General features: G+C 43.3%; 1 protein-coding gene across 2 annotated transcripts in view; it reads right to left on the bottom strand.

The window, feature by feature from the left end:
* Positions 1-13,343, bottom strand: part of PPARD (peroxisome proliferator activated receptor delta) — a 598,118-nt gene that overhangs the window by 517,933 nt on the left and 66,842 nt on the right. The window lies entirely within an intron of this gene.

Here is a 13,343-nt window from a genome sequence, read left to right as displayed (position 1 = left end):
TTGTAGTCCAGAAACTAGTCTGGCTGAGGTTATTGCCACCAGAAAAAGAGTCATCCAAGACAGGAATTTCAACTGACAACTATGAGCTGGTTCAAAGGGTGGCAAAGTAAGTCTAGACAGGTCTAGATTCAGATCCCAGGGAGGAATGGGGTCTTGAACAGGAGGTCTTAACATCATGGAACCCCTAAGAAAAGATTTGCACAGTTTGTGAGACATAAGACTGGAATCATTAATCCCCGCATGAAAATTAGATATTGCTGCTAGCTGAACTCAGAGTGTAGCAGCCACTGAACCCTGGTGAAAAAGTTCTGAAAGGAACTCTAAAACAATAGTAATGGGAGCTGTAAATAGATCACCTTCTCTGTTGTGTGCCCATATAGAAAATCTCTTCCATTTACTGTGATACAATTTTCTAGTCGAAGGCTTGTGAGAAGAGGTAATAATATGGGTTACAGCTGGAGACAGATCATGAAGCCTGACTAGTGATGGAACTGGAGCAGCCATGCTGTCAGTTTGAGAGTGTGGAGACTGGGGTGAAGAAAACCTGACGTGTGTCAAGAGGTCTGGCACTGGGTCCAGAGTCCATGGATAGTCTAACAGATGAGGGTAGAGGAAAGGGAACCAAATGACGAGGCCAGTAAGGAGTGATGAGGATCATCTTGCTTCCCAACAACATTGCTTTCTGTATGACCTTGGGAATGGGTTGTAAAGGAGGAAATGCATAAAGAAGTCCCGGGGGCCAATCGTGGACGAGTGCATCTCTTGGAGACTCTCCCAGAGGGGGGATGAGGGAGAAAAAGGTGCTGCATTTGGTGTTGATGGGGCTGGCAAAGAGATCGCAGCAGGGTTGTCCCCACTTGTGGAAGATCAGATGAGCTACTTTCTGGTTCAAGGACCATTCGTGAGGTAACAACATTGCCCTGCTTAGCTTGTCCGCTATCACATTGGAAGTCCCCGGGATGTGCATTGCAATGAGAAAGTGTTGGGAAGAAATTGCCCAATTCCAAACTTGTAGAGCCTCTCGACATAAAGGGTATGTTCTGGTCCCCCCTGGTTTAGTTACCAAAACCACCAACACGTTGTCGGTCTGGATAGCTATCGTTCCTAGATGGAGAAAGTCGTGAAGTGCTTGCAACGCTAGAAGCACCGCTCTCATCTCTAGGACATTGATATGCAGATGGGCCTCCTGATCTTGCCATGTGCCTTAGACAGTCCTGCCAAGATAATGCCCCCCCACCCTATCTGGGAGGCATCCGTCGTCACAGTGGCAACAGGTTGGTGTGGTACAAAGGGAGTCCCTGTGGTAAGATAACCTGGCTGAATCCACCATGTAGATCCTTTTTGCAAGAATCTGTGATCGGTATCTGGTGATACAGAGGCAACTGCTGAAAGGACCACTGGGATGACAGGAGCCACTGGAGTATCCTCATATGTAGTCTTGCTAAAGGTACCAAGGTTATGGTCGACGCCATAGTTCCAAGAAGCTGCAACACCACCTTTGCTTTGACTCTTCGAAGGGGAGGTATCCTGTAAATTTGCTGTGCAAGATTCTGTATTCTGTCTGTAGGTAGTCTGGCTATCAAAGAAACCGTGTCTATGTTTGCTCCTATAAATGTTATAGACTGAGTGGGCAAAGTTGAGGATTTTTCCCAGTTTATAGAGATTCCCAACTGGGAACAGAGCTTGACTGTGGAATCTCTCGACTGAACTAGACAATACCTGGTGGTGGCGGTCAGGAGCCAATCGTCCAGGTATGGAAAGACTTGTATTCTCTGACGCCTCAAATGAGCTGTCACTACTGCCATGTACTTGGTGAACACCCGGGGGGCTGTGGTGAGACCAAAGGGCAGCACCTAAAATTAGTAATGATTGGCTCCCAGCCGGAAGTGTAGGTAGCTCCTTGATGCTTTGTCCATCATTATGTGGTAGTAGGCATCCTGGAGATCTATTAAGCACATCCAATGGTCTTTCCCCTGGATTGCAGAGTGACTATTCAGAACTTGGACTTCTTTACATACTCGTTCAACCTGCTGAGGTCTAAGATGGGTCTCCAATCTCCTGTTCTTTTTGGAAAAGTTCAGAATCCTGTCTGGTCTGCTGGGACCTTTTGGATGACTCTTTTTAATAACAGCTTTTCTATCTCTATAGCCGTTTGATCCCTGTGATTGGGTGGTACATCTGGGATCCTTTTGGGAGGGCGTGGTGGAAGGGAAAAGGGTATAGAGTAACCTCTGGTGATAATGTCTTGTACCCACTTGTCTCGAGTGAAATTTAGCCAGGCTTCTGGGTACAAGGACAGGCAACCACCGACCGGCACCAGAGACGCACAGTCGGGTTCCACATCAGGAACACTGATAGGGACGGTCACGAAAGGAATCGCGACCACCCTGATTTTATATTTCCTCCTCCCCTGCCTCTGAAGGAGGAATCACCTTGTGTGTCCTGGAAAGGTCTCTGTGATTTCTTGAACCAAATTTTACCACTCTTCTGACCTTTAGGGTAAGGTCTAGAAGGAACGGTAAAACGGACTCCCACAGCAGAGAGAGTCTTTCCTTCCTGTTCACACCTGGTGAGGGTATCTTTCACCTTGGGTCCAAAAAGAGAGGATCTGTCCACAGGGGCATTGGTGAGTGTAGACTTGAAAGGCTCAGCAAAGTTGCATAGACGCATCCAGGAATGTCTCCTTAATGAGACTCCTGAACCCGCCGCCCTACTCGCACTATCAGCTGCACATGAGATCAGCCGCATGGAGGAGTTAACAATAGATGTGAGGGTAGCCAACTGAGCAGACACTGTAGATGGGACTGCTTCAGTCGAGGTACCCTGAAGAGTATCTCCTAACTCCTTTAGGAGATCTCTCTGAAGTCTCGTAAAATGTGATGGATAGTTCGGCGATCGGAGTGTAAAAGCCACTGAAGAGAAAATATGCTTCCTGTTCCTATCCATCGTTCAGGATTCCTTACTGGGCGGATGGATAGAAGTTTCTGCCAACTCCTTCTTAGTGGCCGCCGCCACCCCCATGGCATCAACAGGTAAGCCCTTGGATAAAAAGTCTTTGTCTTTAGGGGCGGAAAGAAATTTATTCAGCCTCCTGGGGACCAGTTCCATGGAATCAGGAGTCTGCCATGCTTTCTGACTCACAAGATCCAATAATTCATCACATGGAGGAGACACCCATGAAGCTGAGGGTTGAGACCTGAAAGCCTTCAGGTACACTGACTCCTCATCAGACGGGGTAACGGTGGGCCAGCCGCCTCTCTGCCTGAGGATCTCCAAAATGTCTGCAAAGGAAACATCTTCAGAGGACGACTTAGGGGACCCCTCCGACTCATAGAGGTCAGTGTCAGATGTGACAGACTCATCAGGGGAGTCTACATGATTCCTCTTACATGATCTCTTCCGAGGGGACTCCTCAACAGGGTCCTCAAGGGAGGTCTCGGAAGATCGGGGGCCACCCAAATGGGGATCCTGAGGCTGTGGGTCTCTGCCACCCCAGGGAAAGAGGATGCTGAGACTGTAGTCGGCGCTTGAGGGAGTATAGCATTGGTACTTCTACGTGGGATGGATGAACTATCCAACATGTTCACCGTCCTCACGAAGACAGATTCCTCTTGCTCCAAACAACGCCCCGGCTCCGAAGAGAGCGTAGGTGCCGATGGCTCCAAAAGAATCAGCTCCAAGAATGATCTAGGGTCCGAGCTCACTCGAGCCGATGCACCAAGAGGAAGACTCAGCACCGAAGAGGTTCGGTTCCAAGTGTCCCCCTCGGGGCCGATGAAAGAGCTTCGGACCATAGACACATCGGACAGCGCCAAGAGTGTCGGAGCAGAACTCTGCTCTGAGACAACCACACGGGGTGCTGGAGCCGAGGACACCACTACAGTCTGTACTGGCAATATCGGCTCCAAAGGCCCAATCTGGGTTGGAGGAGGAAAGACAGCAGGATCAGTAGCAGGAGTCAGCTCTGAGACCGAATGGGTCGGAGCTGATAAAAAATTTGGCAAGGGCTGATGACTTGAGAAGTCTGAGCACCACTCTCTCGATGTCTTCTTCAGATAAGCTTCCTGGAGGATCTGGAGGACAGTGTGGGAGACCTTGTTCTCTGCAATATAGGCGATTTTAGAGTAGGGGAGACCGGTGGAATGTCTGTAGACTGGCTCCAAAGAGAACTGCTAGTGATCGGCACCGAAACACTTGGTGCTGATACTGCAGGGTCCGTGTCCAAAATCTCAATCGGCCCCGAAGACTGTGGAGCCGAAGAGACAGAGGCCAACTCCGATTTTGGTAACTTCTGTGGAGGTTCAGAAACAGAAGTTGAGTCTGGAGAAGGCCGTTTAGAGGTCTTGCCCTTATCCTTTCTAGAAGACTGCGACCTAGCAGAGGAGGAAGAACTGGCTAGGTCTTCCTTGAAGGAAGGTTTTAACATGCCTTTTAAAATCAGCTTATTCTTCCACTCCTGGAGTACTCTAGGGCTAAAAGAATGACAAAAGAGACAAGTTTCTTGTAGATGTATTGCCCCTAAGCAGTACACACAGATGCTATGTTCATCGGTGATGGACATTTTTTGTGAACATTTAGTACACTTTTTAAACCCTCTCTGTTTATGTTCTTTATGTTCCTTGGACATAATGGCAGTAGAGAAAAAAAACAACACACTCACACAACAGGAGAGGAACTAGATCCTCTAACTTAAGCAGATCTAGCCCAAACACCCACAACAAAATTAAAAAGGTTTTACTAGGTTCTCTAACTTAAATGAACCTAGTGCAAGAAAGAAAAAGGGGACAAAACTAGCACCTCTAAGTCAAATGGTCTAGTCAAAAAAACACACACTCACGGGAACCACACACAAACGGCCAACAGGCCGAAGAAAATTTTAAACAGCAATAAGTCAAATCCAGTTAAAGACACAAATCGGTAATCACAATAAGACTGTCAGCAACCAGATAAAAACTTCACAAGAAGCAAAAAAACTCCTAATAAGCAGTAATAATAATAAACTGAATCACTTAGCCACGGCTAACCAAAAGAAGCTTCTGACTGAAGACGCGGCAAACGAGATCTAGGGAATGTGCTCATGCACCATGGGATACCTCCTAGCCACAAGCCAATCAGAAGTTTTCAGGCTTTCTAAGTGGCCGAGTCAGAGCCGAGGATCGGCTCCGAACCTACATGTAATAATGGAGGCGAGAGAGGACTACATAACATCACAAGTTTAAAAATTTAGCGACAAAAATCATTCAAATATATAAACATACAATACAATGTAAAATCTATAGGCTAAGGAATGATATTGCAAATGTCAACGTCACAAAGTCATTTACATTTGTTTCTAAAAGGCAGATATGGTCCTCTCTTTGAATTACCGAGGCACCAGTCATGAAGTTTTGTTTGCTAACTACACAACTTCAAAACAGTATGTGATGGGGGGGTTAAACTCTTATGAAGGGGTAATCAAGCCTGAAAATAGGAACATTCTTCCAAAAACATGTACAAATGAGAGGTCTGGATAACAGTCACCATAATGTAAAACATTAACAGTTGAAACTCAGGAAGAAAACACTCAAAAACTTCAGGAAAGGTAACCAAACAGCAAAGCTGCACACAAACCTATCCAAAAAAGAGGCTCCTCAAGGTGCATTCGGCATACTAGCAAAAACGGTAGAAAACAGCACAATAAATCCAAACCATCAGATTCCCAAAACAGACAAGGAACAATATAAAGTCAGAGTCCACGAAAAGACAGCTCTTTGCCAGATAACAGCACCTAAAAAAAAAATACATATGTTCGATGGCTATGAACTTCTGCAAGCAACTCTCCCCAAATAGGAATTTATATTGCATCCATGGTTGAAAGAAAACAGTCCAGGCAAAAATCTAGTACAAGAACCAAAAAAAATGGCAGCACTGTACAATCTGGCCGGCATCTGTGGCCATTTTGAGAAACATGCTACATAAATGTTAAAACCCTGATGCAAAAATGGTACTAACCAAGATAAACCCAGTGATCTGAGTAAAGAGAAAGCATGTGAGCTACTGTGAAGCAATCCATAGAGAAAGTTAGACACAGGAGCTACTATGTTGTGAGCCATGAAGGAAGTTAGACACAGGAGCTACTGTGTGGCGAGCTATGAAGAAAGTTAGACATGGGAGCTACTGTGCGGTGAGCTGTGGAGAAAGGTAGACATGCACGTTACTGAGTAGTGAACAATGGTGAAAGTTAAATATGCGAGTTACCATGTGCAGTATCATGGAGAAAGTTAGAAATTCTAAAGGACATGTCATTCCCCTTTAATAGGAGTACAGGGTCTCACAAGAGGAAGAGAACAGATGGCAGTTCGCTCCAGTGGCATGGGGGAATAAAGCCCAAGTAACCAGAATTTTGTTAACTGCTTAACTGCCTAAAACAGCTGGCAGGGGTGGATAGGTTTCCCTATCCACGGAATAAAGGGGGGGTGCAGCTGGCATCCCACTACCACAATCCCCTACAGGATTCATGCAAAAGCTAACAGGCAGCCTGGGGGCAGGCATTTGGCTCACCAAACCAACATCTTGTGTTAGCCTTCAAAACGTGTGTGGGGCAGGCACTTCAGCCCTTTGCAGTGGCACAGATTGCATGTCTCACAACCTAGGGGTAGGTTAATCCATTACCAATACTGTCATTGCTGGGATATTGCAAGGGTATAAATGCACTCGTGGCTTCCTGATTGATAGCCCCCCCCCCTTTGGACAGTTATCATCCTGATCCCAGAATAAATTTCTGAAAAAGGGAACAAATAGAATATGGAAACTGGGAGAAAGTTGGAAGGTCAGCAGTACAGGGGCAAAAACATCACAGAAAAAAATATCAAAAAACAGACGAGATAAAAACAATGGCAAACAGGTACTATTATACACAGTTAAAATGATGAGAGAAATAGCATTGCTCAGTAATTCAATTCAGGAATAATTCCCTGTACCAAGGAAGAGGCAATCAAAAATAAAGCAGACCTACAAAACAATGCATGCTACTATGACCACACAGACTGGTTCAAGGTGTCCTACTACACAAAGACCAAATATAGCTGTAATGAGGAATACACTTTAAATGACAGTGCAAAAACTACAACAGGCGAGAAGTGAAGAACAAAAGAAAGGCAATGTATGCATATGGAGCAGACATAAAATAAGCAAGTAATAACAGATAGCAGCCAGCAGCAAGTAATAGTAGACAGCACAGCAGCAGTAAGTAATTGTAGAAAGCACAGCAGCAGTAAGTAACAGTAGGTAGCACAGCAGCAGTAAGTAATAGTAGGCAGCACACCAGCAGTAACAGTAGATAGCACACCAGCAGTAAGCAACAGTAGGTAGCACTGCAGTAGTAAGTAATAGTAGGTAGCACAGCAGCAGTAAGTAAAGGTAGGTAGCATAGCACAGCAGCAGTAAGTAACAGTAGGTAGCACAGCACAGCAGCAGTAAGTAATATTAGATAGCACAACAACAGTAAGTAATAATAGGTAGCACAGCACAACAACAGTAAGTAATAATAGGTAGCACAGCACAACAGCAGTAAGTAATTGTAGATAGCACAGCACAACAACAGTAAGTAACTGTAGATAGCATAGCACAGTAGCAGTAAGTAATAGCAGATATCACAGCACAGCAGCAGTAAGTAACAGTAGATATAGCACAGCAGCAGTAACAGTAGGCAGCACAGCAGCAGTAAGTAATAGCAGGTAGCACAGCACAACAGCAGTAAGTAATTGTAGATAGCACAGCACAACAGCAGTAAGTAATAGTAGGTAGCACAGCAGCAATAAGTTAATAGTAGACAGCACAGCAGCAGTAAGTAATAGTAGATAGCACAGCAGCACTAAGTAAGTAATCGGTAACACAGCAGAGCAGCAGTAAGTAATAGTAGATAGCACGGCAGCAGTAAGTAATAATAGGTAGCACAGCAGCAGTAAGTAATAGTAGGTAGCACAGCAGCAGTAAGTAATAGTAGATAGCACAGCAGCAGTAAGTAATAATAAGTAGCACAGCAGCAGTAAGTAATAATAGGTAGCACAGCAGTAAGTAATAACAGGCAGCACAGCAGCAGTAAGTAATAATAGGTAGCAAAGCAGCAGTAAGTAATAATAGGTAGCAAAGCACAGCAGCAGTAAGTAATAGTAGGTAGCACAACACAGCAGCAGTAAGTAATAGTAGATAGCACAGCAGCAGTAAGTAATAATAGGTAGCACAGCAGCAGTAAGTAATAGTAGGTAGCACAGCAGCAGTAGGTAACAGTAGATAGCACAGCAGCAGCAGTAAGTAATAACGGTAGCACAGCAGTAAGTAATAACAGGTAGCACAGCACAGCAGCAGTAAGTAATAATAGGTAGCACAGCACAGCAGCAGTAAGTAATAGTAGGTAGCACAGCATAGCAGCAGTAAGTAATAGTAGATAGCACAGCAGCAGTAAGTAATAATAGGTAGCACAGCACAGCAGCAGTAAGTAATAGCAGGTAGCACAGCACAGCAGCAGTAAGTAATAATAGGTAGCACAGCAGCAGCACCAGAAAACAGGAGATGACATTTACAATGCAGATGAAAGACACTAGCTAACAGCTTCACAGAGCAGACTGATAAAAGTCCTAACTACACTGTAGATGATATGAGTTAGGAAAGTGGCTCAGGCATCTGTAGGACTGGATGCAGAGAAAGAGGAGACTAAGCAGCAACTGCCAGTTCCGTCATCCTTGAGGGAGAGAGGCAGATCTGCCCATATGCCCAGTACTTGCCATCCAAATCTACATTTTTGCCAGTCTGTTGATGTATTTAATAATAACAGAAACTGAGTAACACAGATATACTTACTTTCAGATCAACTCAATCAAGAGGGGTTACAGTAGAAAAACTGGCAGCACATGTAGCAAGCAGTAATGCAGACTGGCAGCACATGTAGCAAGCAGTAATGCTGGGTGGCAGCACATGTAGCAAGCAGTAATGCTGGGTGGCAGCACATGTAGCAAGCAGTAATGCAGACTGGCAGCACATGTAGCAAGCAGTAATGCTGAGTGGCAGCACATGTAGCAAGCAGTAATGCTGAGTGGCAGCACATGTAGTCGGGCAATAACGCTGAGTGGCAGCACATGTCGAGCAGTAACGCTGAGTGGCAGCTCATGTAACAGAGCAGTAACCCTGTTGTCTTATCACTCCAGGGTCTGAAGGTTAAGTTCTGATGCATGTTTTCGTCTGGGTGAAGTTAGCATGATTTCCCCACGTCTACATTGGTTTTCTCCAGGTACTTGAATCCCCCCATCTCTCAACACGCATGCTTGTTGTTGTTGACTGCTACACAAAGCTTTCTGTTTATTCACATGTGTATGTAAGTACATGTATATATGAATGCAATACATATGGCAACACATGGATACCTGCCATTGACCGAATGTCCATTCCACTGAATATCAAATCAGTGTGTTCAAATGACAGAAAGCCTGTTCAGATGAATGACAGCTGTAAGTCCATTTCACTAAATTAGGCATAGTTGTAAATACTACTGTGACAGAAATTAGAAATATGTGCAAGCATATGAAGACGTTTTACCTGGAAACAGTGTTATTGCTACAAAAGCTCTGTTCTTACTGCTTGTACTTCTATGCTGATGCAGTGATTCCATGTGTATGGTATTTTCATTTTTCTGCACAACCGCATTATAGTTTTAGTATGTTTAAGTAAGGGGGGTGGTGGGGGTGCTGCCTCTCTGAAAAATTTTAAACCATACTCTCGGAGATTTCGAATCGATGATTTTTTCAGTTATCTGGAATTCAATCAAATGGTGTCTCAATTAAATGGTAATTCAATCAACTGTCCTATAATTATCTATTTCACTGGTCAAATTATGTTTTAATCAACTGATTTTCTGCTAAGCTTTAACTGATTTGTACTTCTATCTTTCAGTGCGTAAGTCAACTATTAGTCAAGCACACCACTGAAATGGTCATTTCATTTTGTTTTTGATTGGGCAACCATGGACTTAGTGTGGGGCACCCCCACAAAAAGGTCGATTCTAGTTTGTGGATATGCTTTTTTGTACAGTGTTTTATTTTAAAGTTTTAGAAAGTAGTGTTGGCTTACATTAAAATTAAATTTATTTCACATTTTTACAATTCTGGATAGTAGCTACCTCTTTCTGTGTCAGGGTCATTTTTCAACTTAATACTAAGAAAGCTGGATTTTGGGCACTGCATGGATGAAGTATGACACCTGCAAATTTGCAGAATGTCTATGACACAATTTAACTCCTGTATAATAAACCTGCAACAGGAATTGACGTGCAAGTCTATGCATAAACAGAATTAAGGGAAAAAGAAATTATCAAAACCATTCTGAAGACTTATTTTTATGCGTGTTTTAAATAGCAATTTGGGAAGGTTTAGTGAGATGGGCTTTGTTGACAGACAAGATCAGACAGGAGTCTCCGTGGACTATGATGTTTGCAGATGACATTGTGATCTGTAGTGAGAGTAGGGAACAGGTGGAGACGACCCTGGAGAGGTGGAGATATGCTCTAGAGAGAAGAGGAATGAAGGTCAGCAGCACCAAGACAGAATATATATGTGTGAATGACAGGGAGGATAGAGGAATGGTGAGGATGCAGGGAGTAGAGGTGGCGAAGGTGGATGAGTTTAAATATTTGGGATCAACAGTTCAGAGTAACGGTGTGTGGAAGAGAGGTGAAAAAGAGAGTACAGGCAGGATGGAGTGGGTGGAGAAGAGCATCAGGAGTGATTTGTGACAGACGAGTAAGAGTGAAAGGGAAGGTCTACAAGAGGGTAGTGAGACCAGCTATGTTATATGGGTTGGAGACAGTGGCATTGACAAAAAGGCAGGAGTCAGAGCTTGACATGGCAGAGTTGAAGATGTTAAGATTTGCACTGGGTGTGACGAGGATGGACAGGATTAGGAATAAGTATATTAGAGGGTCAGCCCAGGTTGGAAGGTTTGGAGACAAAGCCAGAGAGGCAAGATTACATTGGTTTGGACATGTGCTGAGGAGAAATGCAGAGTATATTGGGAAAAAGATGCTAAGGATGAAGCTGCCAGGTAACAGGAAAAGAGGAAGGCCTAAGATAAGGTTTATGGATGTGGTGAGAGAGGACATGCAGGTGGTTGGTGTGACAGAGCAAGATGCAGAGGACAGGAAGAAATGGAAACAGGTGATCTGCTGTGGCGACCCCTGACGGGAGCAGCCGAAAGAAGAAGAAGAAGTAAGATGGGCTTTCTTAACATTGATGGTATTTTTCGACGGGCATTAATTGTGATGTGTCATGGTGTTGACAGCATGTGCCTAATGGGTTTGTTGTGTTGGCATGATTTTCTTATTAATTTCATTATAACTTCCTTATTAGATAGCCATGCATTCAGATGTGTCTACAAGGACACATATACATATATATACATACATACACAAACCTACCTACACACACGGGTCTACTTTGTTTCGTTGAATCTCATTTCACTGAATTTCATTTCATCCCGACCACATTGCTGAAAACTCAAATTACTGAAAACTCATTTTCATTGAACTGCAGTTAGTATATATGGCACTGCGTAGAGTACTGTAAGGCAAGTAAAAGGTATATGCCCTTTTCCCCACTGTAGTGTGATATAATGTGTGTGCATGAGTGTATGTGTGTGTATATATATATATATATATATATATATATATATATATATATATACATACATACATACACACACACACACACACACACACACACACACACACACACACACACACACACACACACACACAGGGTCTACTTTGTTTTGCTGAATCTCATTTCACTGAATTTCCATTTCATCCCGACCACATTGCTGAAAACTCAAATTACTGAAAACTCATTTCACTGAATCTCACTGAACTGAACTTAGTATATATGGCACTGTGCAGAGTACTGTAAGGCAAGTAAAAGGTATATGCCCTTTTCCCCTCTGTAGTGGAGGAAACTCCCCTGGAGTTAGTGTATATATAGTTGGGGGGAGGTGTGGGGGGGCACAACTCCCCACATTAGGGTGTATGGGAGGCCTAGCCCCCTACCTTGTTTGTTTTATATTGTACTTTACCAAAAACTTCAAAACAATAGATTTTAAACCACACATGCATAGTTACAACACCAATGACTAACTCACTCCAGAGGACAATATGTACTCAAAATAAGTGGGGGACTATGCCCCTCCCAACTATACATACTATTGCACTACAATGGGGAAAAGGGCATAAACCTTTTACTTGCCTTACAGTACTCTACAAAGTGCCATATATACTAACTGCATTTCAGTGAAATGAGTTTTCAGCGATGTGGTCGGGGTGAAATGAAATTCAGCAAAACAAAGTAGACCTCTATATAGATATAGATATATATATATATATATATATATATATATATATATATATATATATATATATATGTGAACCACAAAGTCTGATACAAGGCAAGAGTGACAATAAGCTGGAGCCAAATAATAAAGTTTACGAGTTTCGTTCAATTTATTTCACCATGAACTTCTTCAGAATGACAATCAGAAAACTAATGAATGTTTAAATAGTATTTCAACATGTCCATGTGACTCTGTCATCCAATAACAGTATATATACACACACACACACACACACACACACACACACACACACACACACACACACACACACACACACGTTTTGGAAGTTCCAAACTTCAACAAAAACAAAACATTTTTATGTTTATACAGGAGGGCATGCCCCCCCTGCACTCTCACACTCCCTGCTAACTAAACATACCAACTTCGAGACTGCGGTACAATGAAGAGAATGTTAAATTTCCTGTTCCATGCTGTATGGCGATCTCCATTTAAACCATTCAAAGTTTCAAAACTTCGATCTTATGGTCTCGACCATAAGAAGTTCGAAGTTTTGGAAATTCAAGGCTCCAAAGTAGACACATATTACAGATATACATACACACACACACACATATATGTATACATACATACACACACACATATATGTATACATACATACACACACACGTATATGTATACATACACACACACATATGTATACATACATACACACGCACATATATGTATATACATACATACATACATACAGTACACTCTGTTAACCAGAACTCAAGCAACCAGAAAACAAAAACTAAGAAACACAGTACAATTTTCATGTGCTGCACTTTGTCCCCCCTCCCCCACAGAAATTAGAAGTTATGTACCTACCATAACGTTCCATGTTAGTTGTCTTCTTCTCGCCTTCTTTCTTGCTGGTTGGGTTCGGAGCTGATCCTCGGCTCCGACTCGGCCACTCTAAAAGCTCGAGAGCTAGT

The sequence above is a fragment of the Protopterus annectens genome, chromosome 7.part0 (assembly GCF_019279795.1).
Source record: "Protopterus annectens isolate FY-2018-M chromosome 7.part0, PAN1.0, whole genome shotgun sequence".
NCBI classification, from domain to species: domain Eukaryota; kingdom Metazoa; phylum Chordata; order Ceratodontiformes; family Protopteridae; genus Protopterus; species Protopterus annectens.
The sequence above is the reverse complement of the archived record's forward strand: the minus strand, read 5'-3'. Positions and strand labels throughout refer to the sequence as shown.